This window comes from Spinacia oleracea, chromosome 4 (genome assembly GCF_020520425.1).
Source record: "Spinacia oleracea cultivar Varoflay chromosome 4, BTI_SOV_V1, whole genome shotgun sequence".
NCBI lineage: Eukaryota > Viridiplantae > Streptophyta > Magnoliopsida > Caryophyllales > Amaranthaceae > Spinacia > Spinacia oleracea.
The window spans coordinates 112,095,938-112,109,869 of record NC_079490.1 but is presented as its reverse complement, the minus strand read 5'-3'; the positions used below and the strand labels follow the sequence as shown (position 1 = coordinate 112,109,869).

The 13,932-nt window shown below is 37.8% G+C and overlaps 1 long non-coding RNA gene across 2 annotated transcripts; it reads right to left on the bottom strand.

Moving 5' to 3' along the window:
• Positions 1-1,263: 1,263 nt before the first annotated feature.
• Positions 1,264-5,897, bottom strand: LOC110799209 (uncharacterized). 2 transcript variants are annotated; one of them, XR_008918484.1, is made up of 5 exons: positions 5,789-5,897; positions 4,811-4,917; positions 4,570-4,725; positions 2,570-2,656; positions 1,264-1,344 (listed from the first exon to the last, which is right to left on the bottom strand). It is a non-coding gene; the product is annotated as an uncharacterized lncRNA (long non-coding RNA). The 2 variants fall into 2 exon arrangements; XR_008918485.1 differs by lacking the exon at positions 4,811-4,917.
• Positions 5,898-13,932: the final 8,035 nt, after the last annotated feature.

Below are 13,932 nucleotides of genomic sequence, written 5' to 3'. Positions count from 1 at the left end.
CGCTCAAAAGTGAAAAGTCAGATGTGCTTATGGTGCGTGGGGGCAAGTTCAAGAAATCTGGTAAGAAGAGGAATGCTAAGAAAGGTGGCAAGAAGGCCAGCCCGACTAAGCAAACTGGCGCCAAGTCTGAAAAGAGGAAGGTCAGTCAACCCACTTCTGAATCCTAATGCTTCTACTGCAAGAAGAAGGGGCATTGGAAGAGAGATTGCTTGAAGCTAAAGGAAGATCAGAAGAACGGAACAATCGTTCCATCTTTAGGTATTTTCGTTATAGACTGTATACTTGCTAATTCAACTTCTTGGGTATTAGATACAGGTTGTGGCTCACACTTATGTTCCAATCCACAGGGACTAAGAAGAAGTAGAAGGTTAAGCAAGGGTGAAGTCGACCTACGAGTGGGAAATGGAGCAAGGATTGCTGCATTAGCTGTAGGAACTTATTATTTGTCGTTGCCCTCTGGGCTAGTTTTGGAACTGGAAGAATGTTTCCATGTTCCAAGTCTTACTAAAAACATCATTTCTGTTTCTTGCTTAGATGCTAAGGGATTTTCCTTTTTAATAAAAGACAATAGTTGTTCGTTTTATTTTAAAGCACTAGTGGAAAAAATACCTGTTGAGGGGGGCATTTTGGGCTTATTGAGGCGAACATAGCCCGCTTCGACAGACGTGGCTTCAACAGCTCACTTAGCTGTTGAGGCGGGCTTTGTTCGCCTCAACAGGTCATCTGTTGTGGGGGGCTTTCAAAAGCCCGCCTCAACAGCTCAAAACCAAAGGGAAAAATAAGGACCTGTTGCGGGGGGAATTACCAAAAGCCCGCCTCAACAGACACCTCTGTTGAAGCTCACTTCTTAAATGCCCCCCACAACAGACCTGTATTTTTGCGCCAATACCTGTACATTGGCGCCATAAATTCATATGTTGTTGAGGGGTACATTAAAAGCCCCCTTCAACAACATTAATTTTTTTTTTCCAAATTCTTTTAAAATATAAAATAGGTGGCAATAAGCAAATCTATATATATATACACCATTGAGTATTGAAACCTGTACACCAATCAACACCAGAATAGCAAAGGTATGAATCTGCTTATTTTTTATTAATAAATCATTAAATTAACTTCATTTATATTAACCCAATAGAGAAAAGCGTATAGTACGTACGTTTACAATTTTTAAACACCTAGCTAGCTAGTCTAACAAATTAAAACTAATATTAACAAATAAAGACAAAAGGCTAGAGAGCTAGTCAAACAAATTTCTCTAATCCGGCCACTTAGCTCCCTTTAGATCATGCATTACAAACCTTAATTAAGGCCGTGTTGACTTTCTTCCAATCGACTCGATCCCTGCAAGATGGAAGGAAAATATATGAGTACCAAAGTTTACACTCACGATATTATCTTTACATTCCATTGGATCATAAAAAGATATAGTTGCAGACTATAGAGATAATTAAATTGTTGAAAACCATGCAGCTAAACTGTACTTCTAATTGCTCTGTGAGCATTAAAGTGTCCACGAAAGCTGATGCCTGTCAAACCATGATTAGTTGGTTAATTTGAATATGTCGTGGTTTGTAAATCTAGGGCCCATAAGTGAAGCCCTTCCTTAACGTAGACGGCAAACAAATAATACTGCTAGCTTCCTAATACTATTACGTTTAAAGGTCTCATTCATTCGAGGTTCGTACATTCAGAAAACTTAAAGTGACTAACAGATAATCTATCAACCAAAATTTGATGATGATATATATGAAACCCGAAGTTTCTCATACTTCCTTGGACTGACTGTGCTGTGAAATCGCTGTCAGTATTAGATAAAAAATCTGAACACAATTAGTTATTCAGAAACATACATGATCAGTAGATCAATGATTTTGGCGGAAACTGTCTTCATACCTAATCCAAATTATTGGAAGAGTATGAGAATACTAATCTTTATATAAATGTATATTTGATTACAAAGTGAGAGTGTACTGACAGCTAATCAGAATACTAATTTGTATTAAACAACTAATCAGAGTGTACTGTTAGGAGAATGTTGTTTTCAGAGATAAGTTCCAACATTAGTTTCTAGTCTAATAAACTACTCTAGATGGATTCTGCACTTAGCTAGCTGAATACAGTAATCCTGCAGACCAATGTCCAATAGTTCGACATCAGATACGTGTACGTGTTCTACTGTTAAGCATGGAAAATGACAACAATTTCAATGAGATTTATGACCTACGAGTGCATGCTATAGCATCAGCTGAAAGATTATGTGAATTCATGGAAAATAGGAAAGCGAGGAAGAGAAGAGAGTTGATTACATGAAATAGTGGAAGAAAAGAACATATATAAAATATTACCGTTATTGTGCCCCCCACATAACATTTTCATCTATTTTCCTATTTTCCAGGTGGTAAAAAACAATTTTTTTTAAAAAATTAGGTGGTAAAATACAAGTTTTAGTTTTTTAGGTGGTAAAAAACAATTTATCCAAGACAATAACGAGCTAAGTAAATAGATTCCCCACTGTAACAACAATATGTTTTAGCTAGTTCTAATCAGGAAGCTAAAGTGTCCTTACCTTGATGTCTGGATGAGTTAAAATATACACTCCAAGAGATGGATCTAGAGTGAAACCATTAACACCGCTTCCAGTACTCAAAACAAGCTGTAAAAACAACAAAAACTGCCATGTTTTAACCACCTCAATTTAAACAAAGAAATAAATGAGAAAAAGAAAGAAAACAGGAGGAGGCTGCCATATAATTTGATTTCTACAATTTTGCAAATTCAAACAGATAAAACAATTCAACACAATGACGGACCAAGCAAGTACGAAGGAAACAGTTAGCACACAAAATGATAATATTTTTTTTCCTTGCTTTGCTGCTATAGTTTACCAATCTGCTATACTTAGCACCAGAATACGTGGACATCACCGCCAGTATATCTTAAGATCAGCTGAGGCAACATAACCTCACTCACAATAGACAACATTAATGTCCTAAATCACAGGTTCCGATTAGAAAGAACTAGCTGTTTACTGCAAAGGAAACTTCAACAAACACACAGAATAATTTCCTTCAATAAATGTAAGAGCAAACCCATTTTCTGCACTATAGTTCTCAAGCAGCAGAAAACACTAGCGCTCTGAAATACACAAGTCCAACATGAATACACTCAATCACATCATACAAATAACGATCTGCTTTCTGCAATACGTCCAAAGTTTTAACAAAACCTAGAAAACGGATCGAAGAAGAAACTACTTCGATTTTATCAGATCGAAACAACAACAACACATCATCATATACCATCCCAAAGAAACACCTTGACGTCTTTCCACATCATACACCATTCAGACTTCAATACCAACATTATTAAGGCAGAACCTTGATAAATAATGCTATTCAGGAATATAAATAAGGCAAAATGAAAGAGCACGTTTATACATCACTGCTCAATCTGAACTTATCGAAAAATGGGTTATAGTAGTGTTAAGTTAAACTGAACTTATTGGAATTCAACTGAGAAAAAGTGAAATTCTAAAGAAAAATAAATAAAAATAAAACATGGGATAACATTATTATTGGTGACATTAAGATTTCATTAAATTGTTACATTTAGTTCCTGTGAATATATATTAGTAGGAGTAGTACTCTAGTAGTATATAGGTCTCTAGTCTCTAGTAGTATATTAGTAGGAATAGTACTGTAGTAATATTAAGATTTCATTAAATTGTTCATTTGGCCAGAGACACGACTCTGATTTGTAAACAATAGCAAAAGGCTAGACCTTGCAGTATCTCGTCCTCACTCCTCAGCCTATCAAGTCTAAATCAGAAACCTTAAATCAACACAATAAGGCCAGTGTAAACATATAATTCCATCTAGAAGAAGCATGTTAATTAGAAGATTAAAGAATATACTTAACCAAACACAAGAATGCAAACATAGAGGCAATTTTGAAGATCTTCACAACCATCGGTGATACCCTCCCCGCCTGAACCAAATAGAAAAAGGACTCAACGACCAGACAACCCATAATAGTATAATACTCAATGTGAGCACGACAAATAGAACAACCTAGTAATGGCTATGAAAGCTGCAACATACATGAATCTCTAAAAAGCAGTAATGGCTATGAAAAGGACTAACTTGAAATTCGGGATTGAAGCCTATACCAATCAACAACAACTTCTGGTCAAATCTGTTCAAAAGAGTAACTTATCATATGTGCCAACTAGAACTTGATGCATTGGAGCAACTATAAGTTCAAACGTGAAAGCAACAAAATATGTATTGCTAGAAACAATAGGCTAGTAAAACACTCAACAGATCACCAAATATATAAGGAACAAACTCGCAATTTGTAACAAAAAGTTAAAACGGACAAAAATAAAAAAAACAAGATAAAACCATGGATTCAAATTTCAAAATGGGCAAGTCGACAAGAAATTCCAAGTTAATATCCAATATTGATCAATGTCACACACACGAACAACAAAAGTCTAATCTCACACAAGTTGACAACTCCACAACCAGGATTACAAAAAACAATCAGATAATCTACATAACGTACCTCAGAGCCATGCTCCATATGGAACGTCTCTTGTACTCCACCAGGCACTATGATACAACTGTAACCTGAAGCCAGACGAGATTTAAAATTCTTTCTAGTTGCTGGAGATAGACCCAACCATGTCCATATATGCCTCAAAAAAGGAGTGTAGAATATCTAGCCATCAGAAAGAGGTAAGACTAATGATAAGAGAGAAAAATAGGAGGTCAGAAAAATTAGGACTTAGGCATGTAGGACTTACAACAGTACTAGCAAAGACGTTAATTTTCGAGAAAAGCAGAAAAACTGTAAGATCAGCAAGAGAAACAACACCAATTGGCAACACCGAATGAGGCTCATAGCCAAAAACTGCATATAGCAAGGCACAGAACTTTAGTTTAGTGCCTTAAAAAGGATAACTGTGTTGCACATGCAATCAACCTCAATCCAGCAATACAGCATACCTAATATCCCGAATGGACCATAACAACCATCTTAAAGTGTACATAAGTGGTTAAGGAACAAAATCAATGAAAAGTCAAAACCTTCTCTTTTCTGTATGAAATCTAATATACTCTAGACTGGTAGGATTACAAAACTTTCCGGGCAGCATCAGTTCTAGTCAATGATCACCTTATTCTGAACATATACAAGCACATAAGTTCATAACCACTAAGAATGACTTTGTTTGTCAACGCGGGTCACGCAAGTGAAATTCATATCCGATAATGATCAATCTCACGTAAACGAACAATAAAACCGCTAACTCGCTGACACAAACTATCAAATACTCATCAGACAGATTAACATCAAAACAACAATCCTAAACCCAAAATAATGGACAAACAAAGTTTGAAATAGAAGATTGAAACAGGTAGAGTAGTTTGAGGAGTGTTACCCAAAGGGAGACGATAGTATCAAGAACCCAACCGAGTTGGCCAATGAAAGTAAGATAAGTTAATCCCACAACTACCATCATCTCATCATACAAAAAAAGCAGTAATAAAAGAAGACCCCATCCACCCAATCCCCATCCCCGGCCAGAACAAAAACAAAAAAGAATCAATTATAAACTAACAATTGAACTAGAAAACCACAAATATCAAACCCTAATTTGTAAATTCATCCAATATTGGAACATTAGCCTAAAATTTCTGCATAATTAACTCATTATGCTCAACTAATTGAAGGGAAACTGAATTTTAAGACCAAGCAAAACAAGAATCAATTAAAAGCTCACCTTGACAGATTGCGTCACTGTGTGAAACAGAGTCAACCGAGATAGGGAAGACGACGGTCGGGGGCGACTACTATGGAAGAGGAGGCGAGGAAGGTGGTGGTGGTGGTGGTGGAGCCGCGCGGTGAGGAGCGGTGCGAACTCGCCTGCAGATTGCATTGGAAGCGTACTTGCTTTGTTTGAATATAGAGATTTGAAGGGATTGTTTTATCGGTTTGGCGATGAGAAGCTATGTTTTTATTGTTTTAAATTTCGTGAATATCGGTTGAAGCGAACAAAACAAAGCCCGCCCCTTTAGACTAGTATCTATTGAGGCGGGCAATATAAAGCCCCCTCCAACAAGTTCTATTGAAGCGAACTCTAAAAAAGCCCGCCCCAACCTGTTAGTAAATTTTTTGACCCGTGTTGACTAAGTGGTTGTTGAGGCCCACTTATATATGCCCCCCTCAACAAGGGGGCTACAACAGGGGTTTTTTCCACTAGTGAAGAGATGTTTTATGGATCTGCTAGATTAGTCAATGGACTTTATTTATTAGATCACGACAAACAAGTTTATAACATATATACCAAAAAGGCCAAAAAGGATGATTCAGATCTCACGTATCTGTGGCATTGTTGATTAGGCCATATTAACTTGAAACGCATGGAAAGACTTCAAAAGGAAGGAATTCTAGAACCATTTGACTTAGAGGATTATGGTAAGTGCGAATCATGTTTACTTGGCAAAATGACAAAGCAACCTTTCTCTAAAGTTGGAGAAAGAGCAACTGAACTATTAGGTTTAAGCCATACAGATGTATGTGGACCAATGAGTACAAATGCTAGAGGTGGTTTCAGCTACTTTATCACTTTTACCGATGACTTCAGTAGATATGGTTATGTCTACCTAATGAAGCATAAGTCTGAATCCTTTTACAAATTCAAGGAATTTCAGAGTGAAGTAGAGAATCAATTAGGCAAGAAGATTAAGGCACTGCGGTCTGATAGAGGCGGTGAATATCTGAGCTATGAATTTGATGACCATCTGAAAGAATGTGGAATTCTATCAGAATTGACTCCTCCTGGAACACCACAATGGAACGGTGTGTCGGAACGGAGGAACAGAACCTTGCTAGACATGGTTAGATCAATGATGGGTCAGGCCAAACTTCCAATAGAATTTTGGGGACATGCACTAAATACAGCTGCACTCACTATAAATAGAGTTCCGTCTAAAGCTGTTGAAAAGACTCCATATGAGTTATGGTTTGAAAGCCTCCAAATGTGTCTTTTCGTAAGATTTGGGGATGTGAAGTATACGTCAAACGATTAATTTTAGACAAACTTCATCCAAAATCTGAAAAATGTATCCTTGTGGGCTACGCAAAGGAAACGATGGGGTATTACTTCTACAATACATCTGAGAACAAGGTGTTTGTTGCTCGAGATGGTATCTTTTTGGAAAAGGATCACATTTCCAAAATGACAAGTGGGAGAAAAGTAGACCTCAAAGAAATTCGAGTCGAACAACAAAATCTAGAGAATGCTCAAGATGACATTCAGGAAGAAACTCAGAGATCTTTAGAAGTATCTGGTGAGGATCAAGGACCATCTAGAAATGTAACCCCGCGTAGATCGCAGAGATATAGATCTCAACCGGAAAGATACTTAGGTATTTTGACGAACGAGAGCTATGACGTTCTATTACTTGAAAGTGATGAACCTGCGACTTACAAACAAGCTATGATGAGCCCTAGCTCCAAGCAATGGCAAGAAGCCATGCAATCTGAATTAGACTCCATGTCAGAAAACCAAGTGTGGGATTTGGTCGATTTTCCAGATGGCTACCAAGCCATTGGAAGCGAATGGGTTTTCAAACTGAAAAAGGACAAGGATGGAAAACTTGAAGTTTTCAAAGCTAGATTGGTTGCAAAAGGTTACAGGCAAGTCCACGGTGTGGATTACGATGAAACCTTTTCACCAGTTGTAATGCTAAAGTCTATTCGGATAATGTTAGCAATCGCTGCATATTACGATTACGAAATATGGCAGATGGATGTCAAAACCGCTTTCTTAAACGGCGTTTTAACAGAAACTGTGTTTATGACACAGCCTGAGGGTTTTGAGGATCCAAAGAATGCTAAAAAGGTATGCAAGCTTAAAAAATCAATCTACGGATTGAAGCAGGCATCAAGGAGCTGGAATATACGTTTTGATGAAGCAGTCAGTGACTTTGGTTTCATCAAGAACGCAGACGAATCTTGTGTATACAAGAAGGTCAGTGGGAGAAAAATTGCTTTTCTAGTATTATATGTCGACGACATATTACTTATCGGAAATGACATTCCTATGTTGAACTCTGTCAAGATTTGGCTTGGGAAATGTTTTTCGATGAAGGATCTAGGAGAAGCACAGTACATACTGGGCATCAAGATTTACAGAGATAGATATAAGAAGATGATTGGACTTAGTCAAAGCACTTATATCAATAAGGTGCTTGAAAGGTTCAAGATGGCAGACTCCAAGCGAGGCTACCTACCCATGTGTCATGGAATGACTCTAAGCAAGACTCAGTGCCCAAAAACACTTGATGAGCGTAGACGAATGAATGGGATTCCATACGCATCATTGATTGGTTCAATAATGTATGCTATGATATGTACACGCCCGGATGTTGCGTACGCACTCAGTGCTACGAGCAGATACCAGTCAGACCCAGGAGAGGCACATTGGACTGCTGCCAAGAATATTCTGAAGTACCTGAAAAGGCACAAAGATGACTTCCTGGTCTATGGTGGAGATGATGAATTAATTGTTAAAGGCTATACAGACGCAAGTTTCCAAACCGACAAAGATGATTTCAGATCACAGTCTGGTTTTGTCTTCTGCCTCAACGGAGGTGCAGTAAGCTGGAAAAGTGCTAAGCAAAGCACCATTGCGGATTTTACAACTGAAGCGGAGTACATTGCTGCACATGAAGCAGCAAAGGAAGCTATATGGCTAAGGGAGTTCATAGGTGAACTTGGTGTAGTCCCCTCCATTAAAGGACCAATAGCCCTATATTGTGATAATAACAGAGCTATTGCACAGGCAAAGAAGCCTAGACACCACCAAAGAGTCAAGCATGTACTTCGTAGATTTCACCTTCTACCAGAGTTCGTTGAAAGAAAAGAAGTCAAGATAAGCAAGATTGGAACTGATGACAACATCTCAGATCCATTGACTAAACCTCTGCCGCAGGCGAAGCACAACTCGCACACTGTAGCTATGGGTATCCAGCATATTGGAGAATGGCTTTGATGTCCTTGTTTAATGTTTTAAAGTTTTAGAGTTTAATACTTTGTAAAACATTATTGGTTAATCATTCACAATAAATGAAAAGAATTCATTTTTCCATTTAATTTGTGGTTTATTAAATGATGAGTCCCTTCAATTTGACGATATATTCAAGATAGACTGTTAGGACCAGTCCTGTGACTAAGAAATGTCTATCAAGTGAACTTGAATGTCAAAAGTTGAAAATGGTCCCTAGTCGGAGTTTTCTATAAAGATAGACGCATAGAAAATGTTAGACGACTAGAATGCAAGATGACTAGTAGTTCTGTTTCTTGAACTATGTGGACATGGCAATGTCGTAATCATTTGCATAGATACTTACTTTGGGAAGACTAGTATCAGACAGACCTATGAAACTTTACTGTAAGAGATAAAAATCTGTCATAAGTAAATTTCATTAAAATTATTAGACACTAATCCTCAATACTGAGTGATTTGAGATTACTTGTTTGAGAACTTGTTACTTTGACGTTGTCAACCGTCGCACCGTAAAAGGAGGCCATAAAGGCAACGCTCAGGTAATCACCTATAAAACGAAGTTAATATCAAGATCGCAAGATTGGGATTGTCCTCCCATAAATCGGGATGAGATGCTAAAAGTTGTACAAGGCCACTCGGAGAGCTAGAAACTGTAAAATGCATGGCCGTGCTCAGATGAATCATAGGCTATGATTATCTGTTTATTTGATAAGTTGAACTCTGAAACCGAGAAACACCTCTGGACATAATAAGGATGACAACTCTTACCTTATGTTCAAGAGCAAGCATCGAGTGACAAAGGAATTAGGAAATGCACACTTGTTCCTAAGGACAAGTGGGAGACTGGAGGAAATAATGCCCTTGGTCCAAGTATGCATTTAATGTTAAGTCTAATAAATGCGGTTCAGTATTAATTAACAAGTTAATAAATCAGTGAGATCAAGTGAGCTGAATGCCTAGCTAGAGGCCGCTTCAGTTCAAGTGGAATTAATAATATTAATCCACAGCTTACTCTTGACTGAACCCGTAGGGTCACACAAATAGTACGTAAACGGATCAAGTATTTAATGGAATTAAATATTCCATCTATTGATATTCGAAATCGATGGATCTTGGTTTCAGTGGGAGCTGAGATCGTCAAAGGCAAGAAATGAATACTCCGAAAACGATGATATTGCCGAAAACGGAAATATGGATCGTATCGGAAATATAAATATTATCCAAGTCGTAGATGTTTCCGGAAACGGAAACATGGTACGTATCGGAAAATATTATTGGAAATGGAAATATTACCGGAATCAGAAGTATTGCCGGAAACGGAAATATTGTCAGAATCGGAAATATTATCGGAAACGGAAATATTAAATATTTGTTCGAAACGGAAATTAATTCTGGAATCGGAAATATTAAATATTGTTCGTATCGGAAATGAATTCCGGAATCGGGAATTTAATCGAAAGCGTATCGTACGAATTAGCATCGGACGAGACTTGCTAGACGAAGGCCCAGCACGAAGCCAGTCCCTCGCCCAGCAATCCACACGCTTCAACACACACGCCAATGCCTCGCCAGACCCAGCAAGGCATGGCGCGCGCGGAACAAGTGGGCTGCGACGGACATGGGCTGCGAGCAAGAGCAGCCCGCGTGGGCCGCGAGGCTTGCGCGGGCTGTGCTCGTGCTCGTTCTCATGTGCGGTTGTGTGCAATACGAATCCTAAAGCTATTAGAATTCGTTCTATGATTAAATCCTAATCCTAGTAGATAGAATTTATTTAATAGAGTCCTAACAAGATTCTAATTAAACTAAATTGGTATTCTAATAGGATTCTAAGTCCTTTTCCATAATCCTATAAATATGTGCCTAGGGTCACAAATTTATAAAGAAGTTTCAAGTATTCAAAACTAGGATTTTTAAGCAAAAAAATCAGCTATATTACTTGCCCTATTAGCCGAAAATTTATAGAACCTTAAGGGCGATTCTAGTTGGTCAATCTTAAGGCGGATCCGGACGTGCTGTGGACTATCTACGGAGGGACGACACTTGGAGTCCTAAAGACTTGTTCTTGTTCGGTTCCGGCGCAGCTAGGGAGGGCACTCTACAAAGTGTATGCATCTAAATTATGCTAACTGATTATGTGTAAATAATATGTTTCCTGGCATTAAGGTTTTTCCGCATGATTTATGTTTTTCATATGTATCATAACCTAACAAGCGATGCGCTAGCGTCGAATCTGATGGGTGCTGCTCCAGTGCACTCTATCACCGCACAAGATGAGCTGAGAGCTGCTGCCTCAGTGGATGGCGAGCTAGCCATTGTGCATGCGCACAACCAGCCCCAACATCCTCATTTCCTCCAAAACCTGCTCCATATCATCCAAGAAATCAACATCGATCCCCACATTATTATTACCAACTCCAACTCCAACATTAACCTCAAGGACATGATTATTGAACAATGGAGCATCAACGAATGGAAATTAATTTTCATCAAAAATAACGTCGCGTGACACAAATATTTCACCCGTTTCAAGATCATATAGTTTCCACCCCTTTTTTCCATGAGGATAACCCACAAAGACACATTTTCGACTTCTAGGTGCAAACTTATCCCCCTTAGTCTTTTTATTGTAAGCGAAACAAAGACACCCAAACACCTTTAATTCATTAAAATCGGGTTAGTTTCCAAATAAAACCTCGTAGGGAATTTTGTTTTGCAACAAATGATATGGAGTGAGATTAATCAAGTAAACCACAACAAGAACACATTCTCCCCAAAAACTAACAGGAAGATTACCTTGAAGCATCAAAGCACGACCAACATTCAAAATGTGTGGATACTTCCGTTCCACACGGCCATTTTGTTGGGGAGTACCAACACAAGATGTTTCAAAAACAATGTCATTGTCTTTGAAATAAGGAAGCATGAATTTAAATTCCGTTCCATTGTCGCTACGCACAACCTTAACAGACACCTCAAGCTGACGTTCAATCATCGAAAAAAATGAACAAAATGCGCTATAAACTTCAGTTTTATCATTCAACAAATAAACCCAAACACCTCTAGAATAATCATCAACTAATGTTCAGAAATAATGTGCACCGTAACTAGAAGGAGTGCGGTACGACCCCCATAAATCACAATGTATCATCTAAAAAATCCAACTAGCTCTACTATCACTATTAGAAAAAGAAATTTGAGGTTGTTTTGCTTGAGGACAAACATCACATGCTTTATTCACAGATTTACGACCACTACTAGCATTGACAACATGTACTAATTTGACCACTTTCTCCGACGGATGCCCCAGTCTCCTATGCCACAGTTCAAATTCAAAGACGCCTGAAACAGTCATCGCACATATTGTAGGAATCCTCCGAAAGTAGTAAAGTCCATCCAAACGTTCATCGGCTCCAATCAGGCTCCCAGAACATTGGTCCTGCACAACACATAAAGAATTAGTGAATCGTACATAAAATGTGAGTCATCAATTGTAACACCCCGGTAATTATTTCTTTTCTAAAATACTCCAACCTTTTAATATAAACGGTAGAGAATTATCAAAGCATTATCTCTCGTGTGAAAACTGATGAGCGACATTTATGTCGCTCTTAGCCTAGGATTTCATTTCATTTTATTAGGATTTTATTATTAATTTTACTTAGTTTTATCATTTTTAGTTCGTTTATCGCATTTTTTGCATTAATCGTAATATTATCTCGTTTTGCGTATATTTTAGTCGTTTTTGCTCTAAACGTGCCTTTTATGCTCATTTTGACAAGCGTAGGGTCCTTTGGACTATTAACGTGCTAACTAATGTGAATTTAAGATTAGACGACGATTGAAATGATTTACGATTTGCAAAAATGTGATACGAATTAATAATGTGCTTTCCGAATTAATAACATGCTATCCGAATTGTCGATATGCTATACGATTTTATGATATGCTACACGATTTTAGTAACTTTCTATACGATGCTTTGTTGTGTGCAGCAACGGAATTGCAATATACAACGACAAGCCATGGTCGTGCTAGACGATGGGCAGCGACGAAGCATAACACCAAGCCACGAGCACACAAGCTATGGAAGCCATGGCAGCTCGGTGCACCCACACCAAAGGCCACCGCGCCCGCAGCCTCACCAAGCTTGCACTTGAAAATTTGGACTTCCCAGCCGGTGCGCCAGCACCTCTTGCCTCCGCTCCCGCACCGGCAGTCCCATATAACAACTGCTGCGATTTTTCGGGAGTCAGTTTTTTTTTAGTTTAAGTTTTCGATTTAGATTTTTAGAGTAGAGTAGAGCAGCGATTAGAAAAAAGAATAGGGTAGCATTAGTTATAATTAGCGTAAAGATTCAAAACGAATTGGTGGAATTGATTTGAATTTCGTTTCAGTTTTTGATTTTCTTCTTCGCATTTTCTTTTTCGTTCTCAATTTTCTGCAGTTCGGTTTCTTCTGGGTTCGAGCAATAGAACAACAACAACAATACTAGAGAAATTTGAGCAGCTAAAATTGGATTTAATAGTTTAGATTTTCGATTCTTAGGTATTACAAACACAAATTTCAGATTACTTTCTCTTTGGTTTGGGTTTTTGTTCTTCATTTTCAGAATTTTGTTCTTCATTTTTGGGCTTCACTTTCAGTCAACTTATGGTATATTTCTTTCTTATTTTTCTTACTTTCTATAATTGTTTATGTTCTCATTGTTTAATTAGTTTATGCTTGGTTTTGGTGATTTGAATTTTGAATATTTTTGATTTAATGTTGTTGGATTTTGTCTTTGAATTTATCATGTTTGATTTAGTTAATTGAATCAGTTTGATTTTCTTAATTAGTTTCATGATTGTGATTCG